Raw genomic sequence first — 14,630 nt, 5'->3', positions numbered from 1 at the left:
CGCATGCACGGACGGGCTTTTCCCTGAAGACAGAGGCTGGCATTGGACTTTTTCATTTGGGTGTCCTCTGACATTTTGTACCGCCCAGTCAAAATCAGCCTGTTCTGTCCGGCACCATGCCCACCTCCGGCAGACACTCTCTCCCCAGCTTTCTCGGGGCGGGGGCGCCGTCTTCCGGCCAAACAGCCAGAGAACCTCAGAGCGGCAAAAGACGCGAGAGGTGATGCCCTCCAAACTCCCGTCCCGTGTAGGAAGCCCTTGGACAGCACGACTCTCACTCCGTCTTCCGGGGTTCACATCTCGGACACACGACTTGCAATGGCTACGTGAGCGAGTCCTCGCCCCTCTCTGTGCCCTGGTTTCAGGGAGGACAAGGACAGAGTCCAGCACATAGTCACACTCCGTAAACATTCGCCTGTAACACCGGCAAGCAGGCCCTTGTCTGTGTTGCCCTAGACCCTGGCAATCACACAGCTCTCAGGGCAGGGCACCTCAATACCGGGTGCTCTTGTGTTCCTTCGGCGCACACTCCTCACTTACTGTGCTACAAAAAGGTGGGGGAGATCGACGCTGGCCTCACGAAGCCCTGGGTCCAGCAAGGAAGCTCAGCGGCAGGCGGCCTGTGGCTGTCCTGCCCTCTCAGCCCACCTGGACATGATACTCATGTCCCCCAGGAATGTGACCGCAGAGGTCACGTACCCCTAAGTGACTAGTCCCCAGGCTCCCCAGGGGGTTCAGTCCTCTCTTCTGGAGCAAATCCCCTTGCCCTTGTGAACCCCCACATCCTTATCTGTCCCTGGGAGGAAATAAACTGCCCTATGATGTCACTGGACTGTCACCAAGTAAAATGATATCGTTACGTGAAAGGCCTTTGTAACCTGTAAGGTGCTAATGACATGATTCACCTTGTGTTACGCCAAAGAAAGAAACGATGGCATTTTAGACACCAGTCAGCAAGGGGAGCTCTTTTGGGGGAGGGGCTGATGGAGGGTGAGGGAAGCCGGGGGAAGGCCGCCTTGGGCCCCCCTGCAAGACGGAGGCCGGGCGGCATCACCAAGCCTTCAGTGTGGCTCCTCGTCGGTGGCCACACATTTTGTTGGAAGGTCACCAGGTTTGAGATCCAGACAGACTCCAAGGGCCTTCTCTACCACTTCCTAGTTGGGTGACCCGGTGCGAAGCACTTTGTCGAAGCCAGAGCCTACTGGTTCTTAAATCAGAACTGCTGGATTAGAACGCGAGACCTGCAGAGTCTGAGCCCTTCTCTGAAACAGAGACGGCATAATGCCGATGAATAAAAAGCGGCCGTCGTCTGCCCACCGTGGACGTGAGCAGACCGGGAGGCCAATGTGCGGAGAGGAAAGAATGGCGCCGGGCTGTAGGGAGAAGCGGGGACGGGAGTCAGGGCCGCCCCGCCCTGGTGGGTTTTCGCTTCCTATGTCTCTACTGAAGCTGTGCTCCGGCGTTCCAGCAGACACCCCGGATTGTAAAAAACCAACCCTTTATGCATACGTCCGGGCTACTCAGCCTCTGTTTCTTACGTTCCTTGTTGGCACTGCCCTGCCTTCCTGGGTACAAATAATCCCCCAGCGATTCCTCTACAACCCTCATATTACAACACAGGAAGAAATAACAAGGCTACGTTTCAGGCTTCAGGGCCACCTTGCAGCCACAGCGGACCCCTCCCCACGGCTCTGGTCCCCAGGATGCAGTGCTCAGCTGCTCCGCCTTATTCATCCAACCACCCGGCTCTGCCATTGATGAGTCACTCAGCAAACGTTTGCTGTGAATAATCTCAACAGACATTTATGAGCCCCCCCTGGGTAAGGCAAGGGAGACTGCCCCCCTCCGAATTGCTGCTGGTGAATGTCACTGACATGCTGTTTGTCTTCCTCTCTCCTGCTCCGATGGTGAGGCAGGAGCCTGGCATGTGGCCTGGGGCGCTCACGCTGCGTGTCTCCCATTCCGCTGCCATTCACGATGAAGACACGCCTTTGTGAGCTCACGTTCCCATTTTTTTTAATGGAGGAAATCTGCTCTACCTTTATGAGTCACCACTGTTTGATACCTTCCCGAAGAAAAACATTGATAAAGATGAAATAAAACATTTCAAAAGGAACGGCACATTCACGGGTGAATGTTCATATTCTGGAGTCCATTACAACTTTGTAAAGAGCTGTTTTCTACACTCACCAGATAGACTGTGGCTGCCAAGGTCAAGTTTAATCTACATTGGCTGGTGGAGCTCCTGTCTGTGGTTGTGGTCAGGTGGTGGCCTTTTCCACCAGCGACCCCCCCTTGCCCTGCCGTAGATTTACACGTTTCTCAAAGATGACATTAGGCCAGAAAAACAACCCCCTCGGGGCGGCGCCAGGGCAGCGTGTGGGACGTGGCAGACAGCCCCCAGCGGGCGGCGGTCGCCGCCGTGTCAGACGCTTGGGGTGCAGTCACCGCTGGCCACTGTCACAAGGGAGACTGTCCAAGGCTCTCTCTGCTCTCCTGGTGACTCGCGTCCTGGGGACTTTCTGCGAGAACGAGCCCTGGAGTGAGCAGCTCCTGGCATCGTGGGCAGCGCGACCATCCCGAAGCTCAGGAAGGCCCCGGGTCTGCGGGGGGCTCTCTGGTGGGCCTGGTCCGGAGGGCGCGCTGCAGTGGGGAGGCCGTGCCCCCATCCGTGTCACCGAAACCCGGAGGGAGAGTGTGGGCGTCCAGCCGAGGGCTCCCTGTTCACCATGCACCCCGTCTGTGAAGGGCGCCTTGTGGGGTGAGCCGTGACAAATACGATCTTGGGGCACCGCGGCACCCCAGACTAGGAGGGCCAGGTGGGCACGTAAGCCGGCCCCGGGAGGACACTGGGAAAGGACACAGGGCGTTTCAGAAAGACTGGACCGCTTGCAGGGTGGGCCACTCAGTAAGCAGTGAGCATGGAACCGGGGCGGCGGACCGTGCGCACCTTTGCAGTGTCTGGCCAGAGGGGAGGCGCTGGCTGTTGATCACAGGCTGGCATTTGTTATAAACCAATGCTGTGACCACATGCGATATTCGTCCATCCTTTCTGAGTCATTCTGCGCAACGTTACGCGTGCACTCACCGGAGGCCCCAAATGGGATTCGGATGGTCGGTGAGGCCGCTGAGACATTGCGTATTGACGGCGGGAGTGACCTCGTTTTATGCCACATTACAATTTGTCTTTAGGTAATAACATGGCATCAATAAAAATTTTCATGAACAGACTTCACAATGATGTCAGTAATTAATTACTGAGTTAATTTTAACCTTAATTTAGAATCTAATAAACTCCTACAGTAGTTAAGGTCTGCGGTAGACATATAAAAACAAGTCCTATTAAGCACACCTGCCCCTGGCCGCTGCGCTGCAGCGGGGCGCTCGGGCTCACAGAGCAGAGTTTCTGGCCCCAACAGGATTTGAGACGGCACCGACCTGCCCTCCCTCTTGGGAGGAAGGCGACCCTGCAGTGGGCAGCAGTGTTTGGCGTGAGACACCTTGAGCAGGGACCAAGCTGTACCCTGATTTAAAAATAAATAAGTATTTCATTGATTCCAAGGTTCCCATTTTTAAACAACGGACCGTCTCTGGAATTGTCGGGTTTCTTACAGTGCTATACCCAGTCACTCAATAAATTTTATGCCTGTGATAAGCAAAAAAAAAAAAAAAAAAAGTGAAAAATCCCTAACTTCTATTTCTTACAGTTTCATTCAAAGTAACCGATCATTTGCTACTTGAAAGACGATACCCCATGGATTGATCAGGCAGAGCACTTCGCCGCGTCCTCGGTTCTCAGGGACCCTTAGAGGGAAATCAGCCCTCGCCAACCCCGAAGCGCCCTGAGCTCCTGGTCCTGCGGCCCCACCCTCTTCTGCCGCGCGCAGTCGCTGTACTTGGCGACCTTGCCTGCTGTCCTGTGAGCAGCGTGGTTCTGTGGAGGCGGCGTGGGCTCTGAGCCGGCCCCCTGCATCCCACCTGGGCCTGGCTGTCCACTCGCTGTGCGGTCTTTTAACCCAGCGAGCGAAGCTGTGCTGGGCCGGCACACGGCCGGCTCTTTCTAACCGGCACTCTTTCCGGAGGCAGCCTGACTTTGGGAATCGGACCTTCACCGAGTGCGACCCTAACTGCAGCGACCTCTCTGAGCCGCAGCCCCCGGGCACCACGAAGGTCAGGGGTGTGTCTCGTTCACAGCTGTGTCCTTGACCTCTAGCCCAGGGCCTGGCAGTTGGGAATAGGCCAGCGAATGGGTGCAGACGGAGGCTCTTTCCTTACGGCCCTGCGGAGAGACTTACCAAAATGAGCAGGAGACAGGTCACAGTTACCTGGTCTGTCACAGGCCACAGTCCCTGGCGCTGGATGGGCAGAATCGATGAGTATAGAAAATAGGGTGTTAGAAATGCCAAGGGCAACCCTGCCCATGGATTTAGCCAGTCGGGAGACTCGGCCACAGGGCTGGCCTGGTGACAAATACCTTCTCGACAAAACTGTGCTTGTCCCTCCCACGCGCACTATTACAGGGAGCAAGAATCACCTGTTTGTTTAGTATGTATTTATTGAGCATTTAAGGGGGCGGAGACCAAAATAAATAAATATTTATGAACGAGTACCCCTATGTGGGGGACAGACCAGGGAAGCGCTTGCTCCCCGAAGGTCTGAGCTCTGGCAGCTGGAGTTTTCTTGTAAAGGGAGTTAAAAGACCTCAAAGCGCAGACAGGACCCGCCGGAGCCCCTTCCCTGTCTGCGGTCCCACTGCCCCCTTCACGGCTGGGACCCTGTGCTCCCGGCCCGTGAGGCAGCGGGAGGTGTGGTCACGAAGACACAGAGCTCCAATCGCAGGTTAGGGGGTCAGGACCCGGGAGTTCCCTGCCGCCCCGCACGTGACCTCCCACGATTGCGACAAGGCGAGCGGAGAACCCGCAGAGAGGAGGACGAGGCGGTGGGCGGGCCAACCGCGACCTTGAGTCCAAAGATGAACGCCCACACCCGCTCCGCGGCCTGGCTGCCAGGCGACCTCCCGCAGGGCACCCCTCACGGGCGGGTCCTCCTCGCGCTCCGGAGCGGGAGCGCGCTGCGCACGCGCGCCCCGTGCCCGGGACCGGTGCAGGGAGCGGGGCTGCCGGGCCGAATTCTCAGTTTGGGTTTTGTTGTCACACGACCGTGGGGGATTGGAACCCGCCCCGCCATTCTTTTGACATTGTTTCTGTACCTGCTGACTCTGACTAAATATGTCGCTTGTGGCTGAACAGCATGTTTGTGCAAGAATCCTAGGAACTAGTTTCCAAAGGTACAGGCGGACCTTCAGGCACCCCAGCTCTGGGAGGTTTGCTGACCTCTGGCCATGGAGCCAGGATGACACGAAGATGCGACGACGTGAAGCCAGGTGACTAAACCAGGATGACACACACCAGACCGTCACTTATCAGAATGGACTGCGCTTGTCCAAACGCAGGGAACTTTCGACCCCTCCCTTCATCTCTTTGGTCGGTTCCCCTCCCTCCTTATAAACACCTCTGCTTGCGCTGAGACGTGGAGGACGGCCTTGGGACAGGAGCCCCCCGTCTGCCAGGGATGGGCTTTGAGCCGTGAGTCCCCCGTCTCCCAGGCGGCTGGCATCTGGACAGAGCCACTTTCCTTTCCCCCGGCCCCTGCCTCTCGAGCACTGGCTTTTGTCGCAGCGGGGCGGCAGGACCTGTGTTTCGGCCCCAGCCCCACCCTCGCAGCCTGAGCGTCTTCGTCCGGAGCACACGACAGCACCCAGGATTCAAGCCGTGTTCCGGGGCTCTGCAGCCGCACCTCCGGGCGGCAAGGCCTCCGCGGCAAGCGGCAGGCTCAGACGCGAGCTCACCCCACTCACGGGGCCGTTAAGGATGGGGGCCGATTTCCGGTCACCACCAGTCACCGCAGGACGCTGGGAGCAGCAGGGACCCCCTAGGACCAAGGATGTGGGGGGGAGGGACAGAGAGAGAAGGTGGGAAGGAGGGATCTGGAGGAAGAGAGAAGAAAGAGGGGCAAAGGGAAGACCTAGTCACCCTATTCCGTTGCACCTTCTCAGGGATGGATTGTGGAGAACGTGGAGCTGAAGGAGCTCGGAGAAAGGGCCCCTCCCCCCACGGGCTGGGGGGGGCATCTGTACTGATTGGCTGAGGAATGGGGTGCAGACCTAGAGGAGCCGGGCAGCCGGCAGGGTCTCCGTTTTGGCTGCCTGGCTACACGGGTGCTCAGGTCGCTCCCGGGGCCCCGAGCTGCCAACGGACAATGAGTCTCTGCCAACTCTGACACCCTCCTCGCTCCGTTTGTATAACGTGCCTTTCATCTCCCCTCCCACTTAGGCACCGCAGGTGGCGGTCACAGGGCAGGCAGCCAGGGGTGCGTGTGGGTGGAAGGGAGGTGGGGAGTCGGCTGAGCCCTGGGCTCATCGGTGCTCTTTCCACTGAAGGCTTCGCCAGTCTCCCCGGGGCCACGAGGCGAGAGCTCGGTGGAACAGGCAGGGGGTTTATCTTTGACCAAGTTCCCCGCCCCCAGGTGCTTCTGAGAGTCCCCAGGGGCTGCTGCTCTGACCCGGCGAGCAAGCAGCGTGGAGCCAGGCTCTCCGCTGCGCACCCTCAGGGCCTCCTGCCCCCGCCCCGGGGTGGCAGGCCACCCAGTCCCCTCGACTCCCCGCCCCGGCACACGCCCACCCCTCAATCCCCCCAAGCGCCACAGAGGTCAGAGCGCCGGGGCAAACAGACGAGAACTGTGGTGCCCAGCGTGGTCTTTCCCCCTAAAAAAGAATTAGGTTCCCAATCCTGCCCCAGCCCCGGGTTGCGTCTGCTCTGTGTGGCTTGGGAGTATAAAAAGATTGAAGATATTCAAAGCCGGAAAAAAGGTGACCGGAAAGCCCTGGCCTGAGACCTCAGCTCTGGGCTGTGCGTGTCCCACGGCCCAGAACCGCCTCCTGCCAGTAACAGTCTCTATTTCATGGACAGAGCAGCTGCTTCCCTCCAGCCACCGTCTTGCAAGACAAACCCGGTGGCCGTTTCTGTAGCAGGAGGCCACGCGGTGTGTCCCTGCCCAGGAGACGCCCAGCCGGCCTTATCCCCAGAGGGACGGGGCCCCGGAGAGCCAGCCGTGTTTACTGAGATTGCTGCAGGGATAGCCTGAGGCGATGAGTCCCATTTTGGGGTTCAGAGAGACAGCCTGTTGAGGCAGATGGGACACTACGGCAGGAGAGCTGAGGAGGGGAAGTCAGATTTTTCACGCCAGAGTTGCCGCTGCTTGGACAGCAGGAACAGCCCCAAAAGGGTTTTATTGGCCACAGACCGGGAAGACAGCCCTTCTTTTGGATGAGGGGGTGGCCCAGGACCGCCCTGCGACCGCAGGCAGCTGCTTGTTTCATCCCGGAGAGTGGAACTACCGACTCCCCAACGCTCAGAGCTGTGTAGCCCCGAATGAACGTCCCAGAGTGCAAACTGCCCTTGACTCACCAGTGGCTGCATCGTCCAAGGCCTGAGGGGTCTGCGGGCACGAGACATCCCACGCGCCAGCCGCCACCCCACGGCGAGCCAGGGGTTTAACGCAGAAAAGCCACAGTGGGTATGGAAACAAGGCAGAGAGGCTGGTGTGGAGAACAACACAGTATAGCTGTCATCGCGCCTGAAGCAGCTCTACTGAACAGCCTTGGAGGACCGGAGCCTGCCCCTTTGTGACTTCCCCAAGCCCAGAGGGACAGGTCAAAGCCAGCTTCCTGAAACCCTGCCCCCGCGTTGGGGGTGCTTGTAGAGAGAGGGCGGGCGGGCCGTCCCGTCCCGAGGCAGAGTGGTCAAGCTGCTGAAAGGCTGCTGAGGCGGGGACAATAGCGCTTGAGGGGCAGTGACAAGCTGCCAGCAGTCCTTTTCGGGAAGATTCCTCTAGCTGGAGGAAGGAGAGTGAAAGGAAGGGGCGGGGCGGGGGCATTCAGGTTTTGTGTGTTAGAAACACAAAGAGGGTGTGGGTCCTCCTTGAGAAAAACAACACAGATTTAAGAATACAAAACCACTAGGGCGCCCCAGGGCCTTAGGCAGCCGTGCTGGGAAGGGGCCTGAAGGTTAGGCTTCGATTCGCAGTAAACTACCCCGCGGGTAATCACCCCTGTTTACCCAGCCCCCCCAGAGAGACACCCCAGGAGTTCCCCGAAACCCTTCCCCTTATGTCCTCTCAGTCCCCACGTCACGCCCGTTTTATTCCCTAATGTGTCTCAAATTTCCTTTTTTCTTCACTCTGAATGCCGATACCTCTATCCTTCCCTTCTTGCCACCTCCTTGGCCCGCTGTCTGCTTTTACGGTAATTTCCTGCAGCATGTGACCCCTGCCACACTCGTGTAAGCTCAGTGAACTGTCTAATCTCTGCTGGGCAGGACAGGGCGCAGGTTTAGGGCACAGACAGACACATAGAGAGGCTCGAGTGAGGGTCTCTGTCCTTAAATCATTTGATTGGCATCTCTGAGCCTCGGTTTCCTCATCTGCAAGCGGAGATAGGTGCCTACCTCGTGGCCTGCTTCTGAGGGTTCACAGGGATGTCCGTGCAGAGTTCTTAGCACACGGTCAGCACCGAGCGATCGCCAGGGAAGGCTCCTTACTGTTAGGTGACAGTGTGATCTCAGATAAAGCAGCTGGCACCGGCCCACAGCTGCTGTTGGTCCAAGGTGAAAAAACAAATACATTAAATACTGGGATGGAATGGCACATCCCTTCTGGAACGGCTTGTACTACGCGGACTAGGATGAACCAGGGGCCAGAGGGAGAACAGCCCTTCGGAACAGCCCTCAGCCTTGCCGGGCCTCTCGGGCTGGCCTTGATAATAGGGGTGGGAAGTGCTGAGTCACCTGCCCCTCGCGGGCGGGGCCTGGAATCCTGCCTGCAGGCTCCCAGCAGAGCCTCGTAGGGCCCCCTGGCCGTCCCTGCCCTCCTGACCCGCTTGCGGCTGACTTCCCCGTCCAGCCCCATGCACCCCCACTTCTTGCACCCGCGGATCCAGCTGGTATTTCCCTTCTCCGGGCACCAGCCTCCTGACCTCGGTTCTTGGGCTGCTGCTCTTGCCCACACCTGGGCCTTTCCAGGGCAAAGCAGGGCGTGCGCCCCGCAGGGAAGGCGCTGGCTTTCCCTGCGGCGGCAGCGTGGCCCAGGGTCCCCTTTGCAGATTTCCCTGAGCACGAGGAGGAAAGCGCTGTCAGAACTGCCTGCTGGTCCTGGAAAGGGCCGCCCTCCGTGCGCGGTCAGCGGTCAGCGTCCTCCCTGGAGCACGAGTCCCCATCCAGGTTCAGGGACCTGGTGGGACCCTGCTCTGTGCCGCCGGCCTGAGACGGAGGGTCGGCTCTGATTTCAGGCGCTGTGTTGAGTTACGGACCTGGCGGGTCGACACCAGGGAAGAAGCCGCAGGGGAAATGCATTTCGGCCTCTCCGTTCCCCAGGGAACCTGCCAGGGCAAGAAGACGGGGCGCCTTGAGTGCGCACACCGCGGCCAGCCCCATTCTCTGCTGGCCCGCCCTTCCCGTTCCCCGGGTTGCAAAACGCCCGTGTTCAGAAGGGCCTCCTCTGTCCCCACCGCTGCTCTTGCAACCCTGACCACAGCCCCTGCCAGGGCCGGGCGGCGGCGTAGCCGGCAGGGCTGAGCAGCTGCCGCCATCTCTGCCACTTCCGTCCCGCTGGGTTCCGATCTCTGATGACACGCCTCACTGCCAGGTGCTGCAAGCACCCCCATCCCTTGGTGGGGGCTCCGCCCTGACCCGGGGCGCTGCAGTGAGCTTCGTGCTTCCCGTGGGGCTGCTCCACGTCCGACCCTCCAGAAGGGCCCCTGGGGAGGGCGCCCTCTCCAGGCAGGAGACCGCATCCCCGCTCTGCTTCATCGGGTTCATGGAGTTGAGCCGTGACCTCCCCTTGACATTGTCCTTCTTGCGTCACTTTAAGGGATGTGCCATCTGCTCAGCAGGTGCTAAAGGTGCTGGCTTCGTTCAACACCTGGGCTAAGGTCAAGTCCTCCGTGTTTGTTCTTAGGCATATTCGTTTGCAGGCTCTTCTTTTTCAGGCCCCAGGGCCGTGTGTTCACGTTAAGTTCGGTTGTAAAAGAAATGAATCGACACGACTTTTATTCAGTTTGATTTTTGTCGTGAGTCGTTCCGAAACAGCAGGGCAGGATCACGGAAGGACAACGGATACTTTCTTAAGCTATGGCGGGTCATGCAAATTAGTTTTTAAAAGATTTCTGATGTAAAAACGTACTGCATCATTCTGTTACAAGATAGGAAAAGTCCAGGAAAGCTTAAATCACCAAGATAAAAAGCCCAATAATCCCGTCACCCCACGGCAATGACTTTACTATCCACATTTTCATGTATTTCTTTCCAATGTTTTTCTCCTACCATTTTCTGCAGCGACAGGAATTGTATCTTTATCAATGGCCCCCTTAGCAAAGCACCGGCCCCGTGCTACAGGTGTGTCGCACCTGTATTAGCTAGCGCTTCCAACAACCTGGAGGGATAGGTGTTGCTGAACTTGTGGAAACTGAGTCCCAGGAAGGAGCGTTAGTAAGTAGTCCGAGCAAAGATTGGAATCCGCATGTCTCACTCTCAGGGCAAAAGCAGCAGACCCCAGGCTGAAGGCTTTCCGTGGGCTTTATGGAAACATGGAGTGGGAGAGGCATATGGGAGGGTCGATGCTCTTCCCAGCGAGTCAGGGCTGCCCAGTTTATTGTAACATCCAGCCCTACTGAAATTAATTTCTTCCTCTGTATACAGCCATTCCTTTTTCTTTTTTTTTTTATCTTCACCCAAGGAGATGTTTATTGATGTTAAGAGAGAGAGGAAGGAGTGGGGCGGGGGAGAGAGAGAGGAGCATTGATGTGAGAAAGAAACATCGCTCGGTTAGCTCCTGCTTGCATCCTCACTGGGAATCCGACCTGCAGTCTCGGCGGGTGCCCTGGCCAGGAACTGCACCCGCAGCCTTTCCGTGTGCGGGCTGACGCTCCGGCCTGCTGAGCCACACCGGCCAGGGCTACGTACAGCCGTTCTTAAAGAGTAGTACATTCCTCCACGAATCCAAAATCTCACTGCTTGCCTATAAACAGACTAGAAAGGAGGGGAGAGCGCGCACCCCGGAACACCCCCAGGGCAGCCCAGCGGGAAGTGGGTGCAGAAGAAAGGCAGGCAGTCTTGGGCAGTGGGGGCGCAGCGAACTTGGCAGGCGCTGGGCGACGTCTCGGCTGCCGCGTCGGCCAGGGGCAGATACGCCCCAGCAGCCGGGGCCGGGGCGGCTGGCCAGATGTGAATAAATAACGGTGAGGACAGACAGGTGGCGAGAGTTTGGCTAAACACTTCCGGGCGCAGGCAAAACCATACCGTCAGCGATTCCCGGCTGGCCCTGTACTAGCTTTGGGGCGTTTAGATAAATACAAACTATGAATGGTTCCTGGCTCACAAGGAGCTGCATTCACCGGACAGCTACGCAGGGGCGCCTGCAAATGTCCCACCGGGGCTGTTCAGCTGGCGGCCCATGGCCGCGTGCAGCTCAGGAGGGCTGTGACTGAGGCCCTACACAGAATTGTACATTTACTGAAAACATGATGAGATTTTTGTGTGTGTGATTGGGTGTCACAATGTATTTAATGTGTGGCCCAAGATGACTCGTCTTCCAGTGTGGTGCAGAGACGCCCAAAGGCGGGACAGCCCCGCTAGGCTGTCTGGATACGTCAGCAAACAAAATAAATCCAGGAGCCGCCCTGAGGAGCTGACTGTTCGGTGGGAGACACGGGCAAGGGGCAGCCACGATGGAGGCAAGTGGTACCAAGCACGGGCCGTCCCGTGGTTTGGAGTGACGAGCAGGCTTTACTGGGGAAGCTCACAAGTGTGGGGGGGCGGGGGGCGGTGGTCAACAGAAGACGCACGTGTTTCCTCAGTCTGCTGCCATTCATTTGAAATCCATTTGTTTCCAGTGTTAGGGTTTGTTTTTACTTTCCTTTTTCATTTTATTTTGATGTTATTTTTTAAATTTGTAAGATGTTTACATTGCTCAGTGTCTTCAGAGAAGGGCTGCCTGCCCTCTAGCTCCCAGGCTTTTTCTTGCCCATCTAAGAAAAACAAGAATGTGTACAACCCTTAGTAGTTTAAAAAAGTTTACTAGTTTTGGCTTACCCATCTGAGGCTTTTGCTTGCGCAAAAAAAAAAAAAAAGCAAACCTTCTTCTCTCTCCTCCTTTCTTACACAAAAGAGTGTACCTGACACCTATCTTTTATTTATCTACCCAAGCTTTGGTTCTGAGCCTTATTTTTAGAGAGTTCCTTTTTTTTTCTTTTAACAGCTGCTCTGTTTTCTATTTTATTTTCTAAATTATATTTTATTGATTATGCTCTTGCAGCCGTCCCAAGTTTTCCTCCGTTGCCCTCCATCACCCAGCACCCCCCACTCCCTCAGGCAACCCCCGTCTATTTGATTTTATATAACAAGTTCCCTGCTGATGAATACTTGGATTGTTTATAATATTTTGCTCTTACAGATAGTATCGCAATAAATATTGTGCAATGTTTTGAATTTCTAGAGAAGCTTAAATGTAGACTCGCTAAGCCAAGGGCATGCTGATGCAACTTGGTTCGTTTACCCAGAAGGGTGCCCCCGGGAGGCTGCCCGCTGCGCTCTGTTCATGCACGGCCTCGCCGGCCGAAGGCAGTCCCAAACTTCTTGAGTTTTGCCAAGCAGAGAGGTGAGCAATAGCATTTTAAAATATTTTTTAATTCACTTTAAAAAAAATACTATTTTTAGAGAGGGGAAAGGAGGGAGAGAGGGAGAGAAACATCAATGTGTGGTTGCCTCTCATGCGCCCCCTATTGGGGACCTGGCCCACAACCCAGGCCTGTGCCCTGACTGGGAATGGAACCAGCAACCCTTTGGTTCACAGGCCTGGCACTCAATCCACTGAGCCAAACCAGCCAGAGCATAATTCACTTTTAATACAAGCAATATTGAGTACCTACTTGGATGTGTAAGGGCCATTTTAATTAAATTTTTTTTTTCTTTGAATGGCCTGCTTGCACCTTTTGTTCAGTTTGCTTGTTCATTTATGTACTTTAGAATCAACTTCACTGACTCCAAAAAAAAAAAACAAAAAACGTGATTTTTAACGTGATACAGTAAAAGTCAACGTCGCCGCGGGGCGAAGCGCACCTTGCGCGCCCGCTGTGTGCTCCAAGCGCGCGCAGGCCTGCCTGCCTCCTGCTCAGCTCCCCCGGGGGCCCTGGGCGCTCCTGTCCGTGCGCACGTTTCTGTGGAGTCATTCAGTGAAACCACAACAGGATGCAGCTGAACGTGGCAGGAGAAAAGCCCGCGGTCACGCTGACTGGTCTCCTGTAACTGTGCCACCAGGAACCGCAGCGGCGCCTTCCTGCCCTCCGTCCCCAGCCCCCCTGCAGGGGCCCCTCCCGCCCTTTCTCTCTGAAGCTGGTACCTTCAAAATAACTAGGAGAAGGACCCACGCAGATGCCAATTAGATGAAAAGGGAAAGTGGAAATGCAGTCATTCCAGAGCCGGCCTCAGCCCCGGAGAATTGCACGGGAAGAGTGGGGAGCGCAGGTGGGGTCTCAGCAGGAGGGGAACCTAATGACACCCACCTGGAGGTCACAGCCAGCAGGAGAATGGGGACACAGAGCTGAGACAGGAGCTGCTTCCTTCTCCTCCACCGGGCCCCACGGGGGAGGCGCCGACCTTACCCCGGGTGTGTGCTCCGTCCGGGCCACTGCAGGTGGACTGGGGGTCCCCGCGTCACCCCGTGAAGGCCCAGGGGAGGTGGGAGGGCTCTGTGCCCGGCCAGGGCCTCTCCGGAATCCTGCTGATGAGGTGGGAGGCCCACAGAGCTGACAGTCCCATGGGGAAGACAAAGCAAACACCAAGCAGTTAATGATCCCAACAGAATGTATTTACAAAAACGCCTTGTATTTACCCACTGACAGATCTACTAACTGATCCAGGAGAGCCCAGCACCCTGTGGAACGAGGTGTTAGTAACAGGGTGCAGGGCATCCCCAGAAGAGAAGCACCTGAGAATGGGACAGATCTCAAGAGCTGGAGCCCTCAGGTCACAGGGTCCCGAAGAGACGCAGGGTCCAAGCGAGATGTTTATCTGCGGCAGCGAGACTGTGTCGGGGAGGCAGACACTTCATTCCGCCCTTCCAGGTTCTTCCGGCTGGTCCCCTGCAATCGACCTGACACAGATGAACGAGAGAAGATGAGCACATTTAATGACAGACGCATGCGTGGGGACCCCACAGGCGTGAGAGAGACAGAGAAATTTAAAATGGGCCCGTGAGACATCCTAAGCCAAGGATGAGGTAAGAGGGCCCCTGGGCCGCAGAGGGGGGGGCCTTTGTCAGGAGCGAAGGAGAGTAGACGTTCAGTAATCAGCTGTTTGCTCTGCCCTGCAGAGAGGCTGCGAAGAATTATCTCTGGTGATAACGCTTAAGCGCAGTCTCTAATTTAAATTCTTTCTAAGGGAGAGGTAAAGGTTTCTCATGGCTCATTGCCTTCAGCTCAGAATAATTTTCACGCCAGAGAGGCACATCTTGGGGAGGCCTGTTCTGAGCCCCTTCAATTGCTAAAGGGGTTTTTCCCAAGAGGCCCCTCAAAGTAGCAG

Source organism: Pteronotus mesoamericanus, unplaced genomic scaffold, assembly GCF_021234165.1.
Source record: "Pteronotus mesoamericanus isolate MK-2021 breed Mesoamerican mustached bat unplaced genomic scaffold, CSHL_Meso_final contig_220, whole genome shotgun sequence".
In the NCBI taxonomy this organism is placed as follows: Eukaryota; Metazoa; Chordata; class Mammalia; order Chiroptera; family Mormoopidae; genus Pteronotus; species Pteronotus mesoamericanus.
This window is presented reverse-complemented; position numbering follows the sequence as displayed.